The 14639-nt window shown below is 38.9% G+C and overlaps 1 protein-coding gene across 3 annotated transcripts in view; it reads right to left on the reverse strand.

Annotated features, from left to right (window-relative positions):
* The window catches only part of PTN (pleiotrophin), a 129183-nt gene extending 114808 nt beyond the window's left edge, over positions 1–14375 (reverse strand). The window contains exon 1 of one of the 3 annotated variants that reach the window (XM_069087303.1): positions 13893–14375. The gene's annotated coding sequence lies outside the window, so the exon portion shown is untranslated. The remainder of the gene's footprint in view (positions 1–13892) is intronic. The other 2 variants (XM_069087302.1, XM_069087299.1) reach the window with 2 other exon arrangements.
* Positions 14376–14639: the final 264 nt, after the last annotated feature.

The raw sequence follows: 14639 nt of genomic DNA on the forward strand, positions 1-14639 counted from the left end.
CCTCTCCTCTTTTCTCCTCTCCTCTCCTCTTTTCTCCTCTCCTCTCCAATATCCTACACAAGAGAGGACCTAGAGGGACATGCAACTTACTACACCTCCATTCCATTGGTAGACAGCTCTAATTTGGGGAAGGTATTTTTTTTTTCATCTAAATTATATGCGGCTATCGCTAACTTCTCCCATTGCTCCTATGTATCCCCTCTTGAAAGGACACATCAAATAGCTGGAAACCTTCCTTCCACATGCCAGCCCTTCACATTTAATAATAGCTGACATTTAGAGAGCCCTTCAGATAACAACAGAGATTTAGAGCCAGAGGAGACTTCAGAGGCAATCTAATCCAGCCCCATCATTTCACAGATGAAGAAAATTGTGCTCAGAGATCAAAAGACTTACTTCCCAGTGGTCAGACAGCCAGTAAGTGTCGAAGATGGGATTTGAACCCATGAAGTCTAGGACTCTATCAATTCCACCATGCTTCATTCCTATGCCACATCATAACTTCTGGCTCTCAGAACAATTCTGTGAGTTAGACAGCTGGTGGATATATTATCATTTCCATTCTACAGATGAGAAACTAAGACTAAAAGAACTGAAGTGACTGGCTAAAGGTCAAAAATGCTAGAAAGTAGTAGAGTTGAATTTTTCTTTTGGGTTTTTTTTTTGGAGGGGGAAAGGCAAGACAATTGGGGTTGTGACTTGCCCAAGGTCACACAGCTAGTAAGTGTTAAGTGCCTGAAGCCATATTTGAATTCAGGTCCTCCTGACTCCAGGGCCAATACTCCATTCACTGTGCCACCTAGTTGCCCCAGTTGAGTTTTTCTGGCTCAGATTCCAGGGCTTTCTCCATATACCACCATTGCCTGTTAATACATGAATAATTTGTCACATTCCCCCTAAGTTTTTTCTTCTCTAGGCTAAACATCCACAAGTTCTTTGAATTGGCCCTTGCATAAGGTGGTCTCTTGTCCCCTCACTTGTAAAAATGTATTATTTTTAATGAAATTCTAGGTGATTATCATGTAGAAATGGACAAATGCATTTTCAGTGGTGACTGAGGTGTCAAATGCTCTGGGTGACATGCCAAAATCTTGAATTGCTTCTAATTGTGCCAAACAAGTTGTTCCTAGTCCCCATATCCCCCAAAGTCATGTATCTACTTGATCTTTCTGTAATAAATAATCTGTGTATACTTGGAATTCCCATTGTCCAAGAATAATCATCAAGACAACAACTCTTTGGTTCTCAGAACAAGAATTATAAACATATAGAATGCTGGAATTAGAAAGGACCTATGAGATTATCTAATGAATAATTAAAATAATGCTAATAACTTAAATTTACATAGTGCCTTGAAGTTTGAAAAGTGTTTTGCATATATTCAAGGCTCATAAAAACTGTATGTCATTATTATCCCCTTATTCCAGATGAGGAAACTGAGGCTTAGAGATTTTAAGTGATTTGCTTTTTTCACACAACTTTTTGTTGTTGTTATTTAGTAATTTTTCAATCATGTCCAACTCTTTGTGACCACATTTGGGGTTTCATTAGCAAAGATACTGTAGTGGTTTTCTGTTTCCTTCTCCAGCTAATGTTAGATGAGGAAACTGAGGAAAACAGGGTTAAATAACTTGCCCAAGGTCACACAGTTACCAAGTGTCTAAGACTGGATTTGAACTCTCAAAGATGAGCCTTCCTGATTCTAGGCCCAACACTCTATCCACTCTGTCACTCAATTGACCTTGTCACACAACTAGTAAGCATCAGAAGCATGACTGAATCCAAGTTTTCCTAATTCCAAATCCAGTACTCTAGCTAAGTTGTCTGTTGGTAATTACTCTGGTCTCAATTTATAGATGGAAGAACTGAGGTCCACAAAGATTTGATGTCTTGCCAGGTCACACAGGCATTCATTCAGTGGTAGAACTGAACCCACAGGATCTCTAGACCAGAAGGAACCTCTGAGATCATTTAGTTCAATCTCTATCTGTACAGGAATCCCCTCTATAACATTCCTTCTAGGTGATCTTCCAATCTATGCTTAGATACCTCCAGTTACTAGGAACCTGCTACCTCTTGAAGCAGACAATTCCACTTTTACTCAACTGAAATTCTTAAATACAAATTTTTGCAGTTTCATATGCAAACGTCTTTTTTATTATGTCGTGTTATAGAAATTATTTTTTATTCCACAAACTAAAAATAAAATTTTTTAAAATGTCCATATAGCAAATTTTAATCTACCTTCTGGGTCAGGAAACCTATGTTTCCTGATTCTTCATTCAGTTCCCCTTCTAACATACCAAGTTGCCCCTGAACATTCATACTCAAAGTAGATGAATGAAGAAATCACCAAGCAAGTAGAGAAGGCAATAGAAGGAAGCAGCCAGTTTTGCCTAATGGTCACAGGATAGGGAGAGAAGGGAAGAAAAAGAGCCTCTGGCAGCAACCTCATTTTTTTTCTCCCATTACAATCATGCAGTAAAGCAAAACAACTTTTAACATTTGCCATGTGAAAAAGAAGAAAAAAAAGCATACACCTCAATGGAGTCCTTCACCTCTCTGTCTACAGGTGGGTAACATGTTTTATCATGAGTCCTCCAGAATTGTGGCTGGCCATGGTATTAACCAGAGTTCCTAAATCTTACAAAGTTGTCTTTAAAGAATTGTTTCTATTGTATAAATTGCTCTGTTGGTTCTGCTCATTTCACTTTGCATCAGTTCATACAAACCCTATAGGGAGCCCTTCTTTTCTTCTCAAGCTTCTTCTGCTGATCTTCATTTGACATGTTTCCTTTAGTCTTCTCACCATACCATTCACTTTTCTCTGGACACTTCAGATTCTCAGTGTCCTCTTGTATTTGATCTCTAGGCTTTTTACACTGATTCTGTCTCATTCACAGGCTTCTCACCCAGCCTCTACAAGACAAAGTTGGGGGCTAGTACCTTAGTCATCATCTTCTCTGTAAATTGAAGCATGGAGAAGTCACAAATAGGAATAGAGTTGCCTAGGGTAGGGACAGTGAGAGATAATGGCAATGGCTTTAGACTCCATAGCAACTTCCTGATTGGGCTCTAAATAGGGTTCCAGAAAGAGTTTGCTCCCTAACCTCGGCCGCAGAGTGATCACCAACGCTCTTCATTCATCAACACTATCAGTTAAGTATACACTGTGTGTGCAAAATGGACCAAGTGGGAAAAATACAAGAAGCTTACAATCTACAAGATTTGAGGATTACATAAAACTTGGGGCGAGTGCCATGACCATAATTAAGTCATAATGATTAGCAAAAACTTTATGGAGAATGGAAGAAAGCATTTTGTGTGAATACATATCAAGTATCAGAGGCAGGAGGAAACATATGGGGGAAATGCTATCAGGTTTTCCTGACTTAACTGGAGTAACCAAACTTAGAAGTAGTGGAAGGATGCTGATGAATAGTGAAGACCTTAGAAGTCCATTAAGGGCCGGTTAGGTACGCAGTGAATAGAGCACCAACCCTGAAGTCAGAAGGATCTGAGTTCAAATCTGGCCTCAGACACTTGACATACTTACTAGCTGTGTGACCTTAGGCAATTAACCCCAATTGCCCTCCAAAAAGAAAAAAAGAAAAGAAGAAGTCCATTAAGCCCAACTAAAGTATCTGGATTTGATTTCTGCAATAGTTAGGATTTGCCACATACTGCTTTGCAGAGGTGAGAGGATATAGTCTGGAGTGATAATCAGGAGAATTATGATTATAGCAATCCGATTTATTAGTTATGTGATTTGGGGTAAATTACTTCACTTTTGTAGGCCTCAGTTTACTCATCTGTAAAATGACATTAATAGAACCTACTCTATTTATGATATAAAATGAGAAAATAAATACCTTAAACTGAGCAAATTGTCAAAAATGACAAAAGCTAAAGAGAGTTAATGCTAGATAGGCTGCAGGGAAATAGATATACACTGTTAATGGCATAGTAACTTAATACAATTCTGGGAGATGATTTGAAATTATGATAGCAAAGTCACTAACCTGTTCAAACCCTTTTCTCAACTACTGAGAATATACCCCAAGGAAATTAAAAAAGAAAAACCCCATATGAAGGAGAGAAGGAGCAAGCATTTATTAAGCACTTACTATATGCCAAGCACTGGGTTAAGAGCTTTTTTTTTGTCTTTTTGAAGGGGCAATTGGGGTTAAGTGACTTGTCCAAGGTCACATGGCCAGTTTTTTTGTGCGTTTGTGTTAGGTATCTGAGGCCGAATTTGAACTCAGGTCCTCCTGACTCCAGGGCCAGCACTGGGTTAAAAGCTTTAAAAATATTACCTTACTTAGTAATATGAACCAAAAGACTCACAGTAAAACTTTTAAGACAGGAAAACAAAACAAAAGCTGGAAACAAAATCAGTGCCCACAAATTGTTGAATGTTATAGAATATTATTATGCCAAAAGAAATGAATGTGAAGAATTGAAGGAAAAATGAGAAGACATGCCAATTGATAAAAGATTCTGAAGTCATCAGGAAAACAATATACATTGTGACTACAAAAAATGTAAATGAAAAATAAATGCTAAAATGAGTCCAGACTCTGAGTAATTATAATGATGAGTTTTGGCTGTAGAGAACTGATGATGGTGATGATGATGATGATGATGATGATGATGATGATGATGATGATGATGATGATGATGATGATATAAAATAGCTACCATCTCTTTAGTACTTTATGGTTTATACAGTGATTTGCATATATTATCTCATTTGATCAAATGAGAAACAGCTGAGGAAATTCACCCCACTCTCCTAGCCAGAGAAATGGGCGATTACATGTGACATATACTCTCTAGGCAGTTGGGCTGCTCAGTGCATTGAGAGCTGGCTTTAAAGACAGGAATATCTGGGTCCAAATCCTAAGTCAGAGACTTACTGACTACATGACCCTGAACAAGTCAATTAACCTCTATCAATTTCAGCTTCCCTGTCTATAAAATGAGGGTAAAAAATGACACCTACTTCCCAGGGTTGCTGCAAGTCTTAAATGAAGTAATATATGTAAAGTGCTTTGTAAACCTTAAAGAACTATATGAACACTAGCTATTATTATCATATACTATAAGATAGGTAAACTATGATCATAGGAATGGTCTTGGTGAGGAAAGAAATTGAACTCAATTTTTGCATATTTTGCTTTAAAAGTCCTAGAATAAGCCCCATAGACTTTGCTGTAAAGTCAAGTCTGATTAGAGGGCAAAGAGAATTCTGGCAAGATTCCTATAATAGCACTTGGAGGGGAAGGGGGATGAGCGTATGTCGACCACAGCATCAATAATGACTACTTTGTTCAGTGGTCCAGGGGCTGAGTGAGAGTTGAAAGGGAAAAGGTAGACTGAGAAAGCAATGAAATAATGAGAGCTATCCTAGAGTGTAAGTGGCTGATTACAGGTTTTCTATCAATGAAGGTTTTCAAAGATGGCTCATCATTTATCAGAGATGTCATAGAGGAGATTTTCCTTCAGGTGTGGATTGGATTAGATGGTCTATGACTTTCCCTCCTACTCTGAGATGGTGGGGGCTAGGGAATTGAGGAGGAAAGTGTAGGTGGTTCTATTTTGGGAAACTTTCAACTGGAGACCCTGAGTGTCTGGGCACTACACCCCAAATCCACAAGTAAAAGTAGAGAATTTTGTTTCTCATCTTTAGCATCTCATTTTAAAATAAGAACAAGTCCATGATTAGAGTTTGTTAACAAAAAGTAAACTGTGCCCAGAATCCCAGTAGTTAAGGATGATCCTTTTAAATTAATATATATCCTGCAGAGCCATGACTAAATTTCAAATGTGCTTTTCATATTTGCATTCCTGTCCAACTGTGGCAAATGTCAAAGGAAATTATGGGAGGCAAAACGTATTCAGCTTCAGTAAACAGTCCTAAAACTATGAAAAATATAAATTGGTCTGTTTGAAAGAATCACAGAATGGGAAAGACAAGAACTTGAAATAGTAATTTACTATTCCCTTTCTCCTCCAGGGTGGGCTGTATTTAAAACTGTTATTCATTCATTCATAAAAAAATCTACTGAGTACCTAATATGTGCTTTTCTAGGCACTGTGTGGAATATGAAGATGACTTAGACATGGTTCTTGTATTCACAGGATTTGTAATATAATTGTGGAGATAGTATCATTATACAGTTGATGAATGAATGCAAGATAACATATGGGTAAGTTCCACAAGAATGGTTCAAACTATGAATAATAGGAGGTCAGGTTTATGAGATCAGGGAAAGCTGCATGGATTAGGTAATATTTGAGCTGTGTCCTCAAGAATTGGCAGCATTTTGACAGGTGTACACTTTAGAAGAGAACATTCTAGAAACAGGGTACACAATAAGCAAAGGTGCAGAGGTGGGAAACCGCTAACTTAAGCAATAACAAATATTCCAGCTTGGTTGGATCCTAGAATCCTCATGAAAGGTTAATATAGTAATATAATATAGTATCATACTATAAAAGATCATACATACCTGATCAAGGCATTTGTATTTTCTTTGATGTAAAATGATAAAACATTGAAATTTTTAGGTGTGGGTGGCCATGGGAGGGGGGGGGTAATACCAAATAGTGTTTTCAGAGTAGTAATCTGGTGATGCTCAACAGGATGGATCAAAAGGGAGAGAGACTAGAGGTGGGAAAACTGATTACTAAGTGATTATATAAGTTATATATTTTACATATATAATATAAGTTTTTATGACATAAGATAATGAAGGTACAAATCAATATGATGGCTGCAGAAATATATTGAATGAGATAGACCTGAAAGACACGATGATAGCTGAGAAAGGGGTTTAGTGTATCTGTTAGCTCATGACCATGACGGCATGTCAGAGCAAAGCATGCCTGGCTAACACACAGTAAAAGAACAATGCAGTAAACAAAGGCATATTACATCAGACAAAGAGTCATTTTGCAGACATCCATAATATCATGCCTGCAGATTTTCAGGCAGACTTCTTTGGTTTCATACTTCTGATCCATGGCTTTCTGCTTCCATCTCATCCCTTAGATTTTTTAATTCCAGTTCCTGACATGGTAGTCAGCCTTTGGGTTTACCATCTCACATGGGTGCTTATTTAGACCTGGTTCCTCTTTCCCCAGGAAAGGAAGAAGTTCCTCAGCTGGTAATTGGTCTATTCACCAGCACAAGTTGACCTCTAGCTGGGAATATAGCATAAAAGTTGTATGGGCAATTAAGATAATACCAAGGTTTTAAGTGTGGGTACATAATGATGTCATTAACATAAACAGAGGAATAACTAATTTGGAGCTGGAGGGGAGTAAGGGAAGGAGGTAAAGAATGAATGTTAATAAGATGAAAAGTTCAGTATTGAAAAAATTGTTTAAAAAATACTGAAATGCCAGCAGACTATGCAGGTGCAGACATTCAGCAAGTGGTTAGGAATGTGAACGTCTTTGCACCCTGTCTAACTTTTCCTTTTTGGTATTATTAAACAGAAAACACTGGGGTGAGTCTCTGAGTGATCTGACTCTGTCTCTGTCTCTGTCTCTCTGTCTCCCTGTTTCCCCCCCGCCCCCATGAAAGACCATGTCATATAGGTCAATACAGAAATCAAAGACGAAGTATAAAAGGTTGCTGAGAAATCAAGAAAGAGGAGAATTGACAAAGGGTCATTGAACTGCATAATTAGGAGAATGTTAGTGATCTTCAAGAGTGCAGTTTCAGTATAACAGGTTTAAATTATATATTTTCATGAAATATATTTTGTCATTTCTTGTATTTATTTGGGGAAAAACTTGATCGCTTGAATCATAAGCTCTTTGAGGGCAAGGGATTTTGGTGTATTCTATTTCTTTTTATGAGATAGTTTGGCATACATAGTGAGCATTTAACAAATGTTGTTTTCTCAGTTGACCACAGGAAAAACTCTTGGGCATATGAGGGGGATTGAATGTGGAATTAAGATATTGTAAATTCTACTTAAATAAGCTGAAGGAATAGGGATGGGAGCCAATATTTCTTGCGGTAATATAAACAAATGCTAAGCTTAGCTATCTTTGAGATCTAGGGCTAAAATGTATGGCATGCTTTGGACTGTAGTAACGCCTAGGTCAAAATGGAAGCAATCATCAATGAGCATTGATTAAGCACCTATTATGTACCAGGCCCTCTGCTAAGCACTGAGGCTACAAATGCAAAAGTACAACACTTTGCCCTTAAAGACTTAACAGTCTAAGAAGTGGGGAGACGTGAGGGGAAGGGGGGCAACATGCTCACAAAAAATCAAATACAGGATATAGACAAAATAATTTCACAGTGATTTGGGTGTGAAGGAGCCTCCAATAAGTCAGGGAATTAAATGAGACAACACTTAAGCTGAAGCTAGAGGTGAGAAGGGTTAGCATTCAAGCAATGAGTGATAAAGGTAGGAGATGGGATAGCATGTATTAGGGAACAACCAAAAGACCCGTGTGCCCAGAATATAGAAAGGAGGAGGAGTAATGTCTAATTTAGATGGAAAGTTTAGGATCAGTCAAGGAAGGCTATATGAACTCCCAAACTAGCTTCCAGTATGTCCAACCATAAGAAAATGTCTCACTGCTAAGAATAACTCATCTCTATACACTCCAGAAGCAGCAGACAATCCCAGGTGATTAGGGTGTCCCAAAAGTCCTAGTGCAATTTAAAGCTATTAAGAGCAGTTTGAAACTATCAAAGCTTCATACTGCAATAGTACTTTTCAGACACCTATAAAGACACAGGAATAGATAATGAATGAAAGATTGTATAACTCTGTGGATAGGGAAGGATGGAGTAAGGGGGATAAAGAGGTGCGATAAGGGAATAGGAGATTAAAGTGTGAGGGGGCAAGTAGACAAAAACGAAGGAGAGTGGTTAGGAATGAACAAACAAGCAGTAACCTTTGCATCCCCAATACCTAGCCCAGTGTTTAGCACATAGTAGGCACTTAATAAACGTTTGTTGCTTTATTGATTGATATTAATATGTTGCATTATAATATCATCTCTGTGCACATTAGGGTTTTTACTTAGATACATTTCTGGAAGATGGATAAGAATTCTGTTATGACTCATTTCCTTGGAGACTGGTGTAATTTAACAATGGAATGCTTTCTGGATGGGAAACCAGTGGTTCTAGGAATCCCATTTTTAGGAAATTCATGATTAAGATCTCTCCTTAGCTAAATGCTAGACAGGCTTACCTATTAAGAGATGGCTTTTGCAATGAAGTCCAGTGGACTAGATTTCACCCTCATTCTTTCTTAAACCATGTCAAAATGATGTGTGAAGCTAATCCTAACCTAATTACACTTCTGTTTCTTCTGGAATTCAGCTCAATTTGCTTACTACATTCTTTGCCTGTCCTTATGAGATTGAGAATCCTTGATGGATTGGGTGTTTTTACATGATATATGTATCAGTCAAAGGATTTAGATTTAAAATTTGGGAGGAAACATAGAAATCATTTAGTCTGACTCCACTTTATTAAGATGAAACAGAGACCTAAAGAGTTTAAGTGACTTGCTGATGGTCACACAGGTGATCATGGCAGAGCTGGGTCTCAAATCCAAGGTGCTTGCCACTCCACCATGATATCATACACACATAATAAAATGCACAATATCTAAGATCTAATGATCACTGAAGTTTAAGTTCCTAGTAACTTTATATGTGGGCTAATTAAACATCAAAAGCAATAAGATTTTTTTGCCGTCAGATTTTACTACTTCAGAAGAGGGAGATGATCTATGGAAAATCTGCCATACACAAGAATGGTACTGAATGGATGGAAAATGAGACTGTAGGTAGAGCCTGAGTCTGCCAGAAACATCAAGAATGTTGAATGGCCTCCAAAAGGTGAGGTCACAGCCCAAATTCTTGCAAACTAATCAGCTCCAGATGGAAAAGGATTGCACTGCCAGAGTAAAGAGTTAGATTGGCCCATTTCAGAACCTTATTACCCAGGGGATGTGTTCAGTGACCTGGTACCCACCTGGAGACTAAAGACCTTCTGTTGATTGATTCATTGGGACAGCCGTCAAAGGAAAGAGATTTTTTACTATTACAGTTGATCCCCATTTAGCTTCATAGTCAAGTACGTAAGAACAAAAGCCTGCTAGGAAAACACAAGGCCCCTAGAGCCACTGCCCAGATGGAGATGATGGTTCCAGGGGAATTCTCATTCAGGTACTCAGAAGAGCTCACTTTGCCTGGAAATAGAACCAGTTTAACCTTCAATAACCAAAGAAGAGGTGAGCCCTGAATTAGAGACAGTCCTCAGAACAAAGAAAGTTGGACAACTCTAATTCTTTAGGGTCTGTCTCAACTTATTAGGAGAGTAAGGTAGGTAGGGACCTAGAAATTAAGATTCCGAGTCTGTCACAGGTCCTGCCTTTGAGTCTGTATGACATTTAAAAAGTTAATTTAATCATCTTTCCCTCCATTATCTCCTCTGAAAAACACTTAGAATAATAATACAGGTTCTATTTCTCAATAGGGATGTGGTCAAAATTTTAGAGAGTGTATGTTTGGTGCATGCTGATTTATTGAGGGAAAAAAAAAGTATATCCCTAAATAAAATGTATTTCTGAGGTTGATTTTATTGATGAAGATTTTGGTAATAGGAAGATAGATTTAGATCTGGAGGGAATCTTAGAGATCATTTGGTATAATCCTCTCATCTTACAACTAAGGAAACTGAGGGCCAGAAAATTTAAGTAACTTGTCCAAGATTACCTAGATTTTCAGTTAAAGAAGCAAGATTAGATCCAGAGACCTTTGGCTCCAAATCCCTCATTCCTTCTATTGAAAGCTTCTTAGATATTCTTAGATATCACTGCCTCTATTGAAAGCATCTTAGATATATTATTCCCTATAGAACTCTTGAAATGTCCATTAAGTCTCTCAAGTTTGAACCATTTCTTGGGAGTCAGTACAGTAGATTCTACCTGAAGAGTCAAATGTTTATCCCTAATCAATAGCAACTTTTAAAAAACTTAAAAAGTACAAGTACATTACTTTCAGAGAAAATTCCAAGTAACAGCAAACTTCTGCTTTCTCAGGCTCCATACAAGTCCATTTTAAAGCAAACATTTTCTTTGTTTTTTAATTTTTAAGTTCATATTTAAGGGAGTTTCCGTTTTGGTTAATCATTAACTTTAAGGAGGCTGAATGGACTATTTTTTAAATTCATTTGTCTTGGCAGAAAATAACTGGAGTAGATCAAGAAGATTATGATTTCAGGTGAAGGATGGGGAGAGAAACTCTCTGAAGATAAAAGATCTCATGAGAAAAACCCCTAATTCTGTGTGAGGGTACAGGAAGGACGTCTGTGAATACATAGATGAGAGTCAGTGCTTGGATCCAGAGAGATAAAGCCTCTCAGGAAGAACTCAGATCCAATTCTACTTCTGACACATTCTGACTGTGTGTTCCTGGGCCAGTCTCTTTATCTCAGTGTACCAAGCAATTCTCAAAGATGGCAAATTGCAGAACAGTTAATAACGTGCATGATCTGAGAGACTTTCATCTCTGAGAATTTCCTACACAAATGAAAAAATCTAAACCGAAGTACATGCACATACATGGACACACAGAGAGAGATGGATAGGGAGGATCTACAGTTTCATTAACTTAGGAAACTCTCTTCATAGATAACTCCTAAGAATATATTTAAGGCACACAGAAGTTAAATGACTTGTCCTTAAATAACAGGCAGATTTTGAACTTTATCCACTATGTGTGTGTGTATATATACATAATATGTGTGTGCATATGCATGTATGTGTACCTATCTGAATATATACATGTGGAAGAGTTCAAATTCTACCTCTGATACATATCCATATATGTATTACACATATATCCATATATATATAAATATTGCTTTATATATGATGTGCATGTATGTGTGTGCACATATGTGCATGCAGACTATACATATACATATTATATCGATGTCATGCACCTGAATGCATATGGATATGTATGTATAAACATGTGTGATTATATATAAATGGATATAATTACTATTAGAGATTTAAAACAAAACACATTTGAAGAGTCATTCACTAATCCTAAAATAAAACAACAATCCTAAATCCCTAACAAATGCAAAATTACATGTATTTCTTTCTGTTCTGAAAGAACCTGAAATCCTAGGGAAGTAAATTCAAAGCAGACAGGGGGACCATGTCTACCCCTTTCTCCTCTGGGTCCATTAGGCTTGTGCACATTGTCATTATGTTGGCAGCACACATGGTTCTGTAGAAAGAGCACTAGAATTTGGGGATATTTTAATGAAAAGAGGGGAAAGCTTCTTTTTCTATACTCTAAGAATGCTCTCCTTTTTTTGGTCTCATCACCCATCATCCTTTTATATTTCTACATATTGATCAACCTTAAGACAGAAGATGTTAAGTGGTTAAATAAAATTCTGCTGTTTCATCAAATCCACACTTAGCTGAGATCATGGACCTGCTCCATTATCCTATCAGTTCAAAGAAACTCCTTGGTATCTCCTCAATCTCCACACCCCCTCAGCTTTCATATGGTAAGAAGAAAGCAGTGAGGGGTGGAAACAACAACAAAAGGATGGAAAACTTTCAATGGAACTCTGAGATCTTTTATTTTCTGCTCTTCTTTCCCTCCACAACCCCCCACTCCAGGTGTGCCCAAACTTTCAAAGCGGTCACTAAATCAGAGGGAACAACAAAACAGGTATTAAATTCATGGGGTCAGGGGCAAATTAAAGGAGAAAATCAGGTGTTTTTTTTTCTTTATTTCCTGTAGACTGATTGGAGATTTATTCAACAAAATCAACTCAAAACACACACACACACACACACACACACACACACACACACCATAAGGACTTGATGATTTTGTCTAAGTGTCCAGTCTTTGAGGATATGTATTTAAGAAAGAACCTTTCTTTACTACCAAAGTAGTCCTTCTTTGGGGAACTTATTGAAAATTACAATCAAGAGAAGAAATAAAGGGAATGGGAATTTTTTTTTCTAAGATTGAAATATAATCCTTTTTATATTGTGACTTTCAAACTGCATCATCATAGCACTAATAACACATTATTTCTCTACTAATTTTCACCTAAGGTTTTCCCCAAACAACCTGGGAAACTGGGAGAGGCAAATGCTGTTTTATCCCCATTTTACAGCTGAGGAAAATGAGGCTGAAAGAGTTTCCACACTTGCCCATGATAGCAGCGCTAAGTGTCAGGGCCCAAACTGGAACTCCTAGATTTTCGAACTCCAAATCCAGTGCTCTATGCATGAGGAAAGTGTCTTGTTCCTCCTGACTGCCTCTGCCCAGTGCCCTTACTCCGGCCAAAGGGCAGCAGCTGCTCTGTGAACAGTAGCCAGCGTCATCCGTCTGGGAGAGGATGGAGTCCCCCAACTCCTGCCCCAATTGGCCGGAGATGATGGCAAAGATAAACTTCTAGGGAGCATCTGTGGCACTGGGGAGACGCAAGGACACGGACTGCAAAAGAAAGTCTTTTCTGGCTGCCTTACCTTCATCCACCACCCCTCACCCACCTGCTAAGCGCCAGCCTTTTTCCAGAACTAATGAGGTCACTTGAGGCATAATCCGGCTTGGTTCTCAGCCCCTGACACAAAACTACACTAATAACCATAAAGCCGAGAGAACAAGTGGACCCGCAAGCGCTGCCTCCCGTGGCTGCCTCAGTTTCCTTTCACGTTCTGTAAGACCTCTCTCATATCCCCCACCTCTGGCTGAGTCACACCACCAAACACCCCGGCTGCTGTCAGAAAATCGAAAGGCGAGGTGATTGCAAACTCACCCCGAGGAAATCCAACATTCCTCCATTTGTGCCTACTTACTTGGAGTTGGGAATCTCTGCTCTCCTGGTCTGGCCGTGGGTCAATGGACAGAGAGGAGGCTGGTTGCTGGGATTCTAGAGACAGGAGATAGGCAGGAACCAGCCCCACTGACTCCGCTGCTGCTGCTGCCGCTGCTGCTGCCGCTGCCGCTGCCGCCGCCGCCGCTGCCGCTGCCGCCTCCGCCGCCGCTGCTGCTGAGGAAGCTGTTTCTCCAGCTGCTCGCTCTCCTTTCTGGACAGGATCACTCACTTGTCTCTTCCTTTCCCCTTTTCCAGCTGTGGCTTTCCTCGCCTGCTGGGACTTGCTATGAAAGATCTCTGGACTCCAAGGCAAGGGAACCTGATCCTCCCTTGAACTCAATTAAGTCTTGACAGGGAGTGAGTCCAGAGAGAAAACGAAGAATGGAAGGAGGGAACGAAAGGGGGGAGGGAGGCAAGTGGGCAAAGTGAGGAAGCCAGCACCAGCAAGGGCACTTTTTAACTCGTGAGCTGATTGGAAAGCTTATTAAAAGCAGGTCACTCAAGGGGCAGTCTCTCCCATTAGAAGCAAAAAAAAGGCTGGGGGGAGTTGCAGGAAAAGGAGATGAGATAGCAAATTGGACTTCTTGACTAATCATTTTTCCAAAAGGAAGTCTTGACAGCACATTTCTTTCCTGAAACTTTGTGCAATTCAGAGGAATGAGCTTTTTATCGGGGTTTTCATAAGTAGTGAATCAAAGTTATAAGGCCTCAAGTCTCCCATCACAAT

This window comes from Petaurus breviceps, unplaced genomic scaffold, assembly GCF_028583685.1.
Source record: "Petaurus breviceps papuanus isolate PSGF00001 unplaced genomic scaffold, PetGlider_PUasm1.0 181, whole genome shotgun sequence".
Classification (NCBI taxonomy): Eukaryota; Metazoa; Chordata; class Mammalia; order Diprotodontia; family Petauridae; genus Petaurus; species Petaurus breviceps.